Below are 760 nucleotides of genomic sequence, written 5' to 3'. Positions count from 1 at the left end.
AGAAAGAATACATTTTATAATGCCTCCAATTATTTGAAAAAGTATTTCCTATCAGAAAACTATCACATAAAACTACTCTAAAAGGTAAGCACACTGTCTCAACAGAAAAAACAAATCATTTTACTTACCACAATCGAAAACAAGGATTACAGAAGTTGCTTGTTATCTTAAAACAGTTTTTAAAAAGCTCACAATTACACAGGAAATGAATAATAACAGCTACAGGAACACTTTATGTGCAGTACACTTACAATGTAAGAGGGTAATAACTGATACACTAAAACATTTAAATGAAGTTATATTGGTCAATGATTTACAGGTCATTCAACTGAAGATACTATTTAATTCTGAAGCTTGGTAGCCATATAAATACTATTTCTCTTTCCAACTTCGCATTTCGAACATTACAAAGGACAGTAATTAATGTTTTCTTGATTTTACTCTACTATAAACCACAGTGGCACACCTGAAGCACAAAGAAAAGCAAGCATCACTCAAGCCCTCCATTAAGGAATCCAGATCCTTCAGTTTAGAAGGACGATGATCTCAAATATCTAACTAGTTTATATTATATGTGAGAGGGAAGAGTACCATCAAATATCGCCTGTATTGGGGCTCGGGTGCCCTCTGCCCCACCGGGTACTCCAGAGCAATTCCCCAGGTTTATTATATGTTAGTTGTCTTTTACTTTTATGTCCTAGTTTACATGCTTAGTCCTCTAGATTTGTTAGACACGCTAGTCTGAGGCAGAGTGTAGAGG

General features: G+C 35.1%; 1 protein-coding gene across 3 annotated transcripts in view; it reads right to left on the bottom strand.

The window, feature by feature from the left end:
• The window catches only part of Znf326 (zinc finger protein 326), a 48,353-nt gene that overhangs the window by 34,748 nt on the left and 12,845 nt on the right, over positions 1–760 (bottom strand). The gene's annotated exons all lie outside the window — the stretch shown is intronic.

The sequence above is a fragment of the Mastomys coucha genome, unplaced genomic scaffold (genome assembly GCF_008632895.1).
Source record: "Mastomys coucha isolate ucsf_1 unplaced genomic scaffold, UCSF_Mcou_1 pScaffold22, whole genome shotgun sequence".
Lineage (NCBI taxonomy): Eukaryota > Metazoa > Chordata > Mammalia > Rodentia > Muridae > Mastomys > Mastomys coucha.
This window is presented reverse-complemented; position numbering and strand designations above follow the sequence as displayed.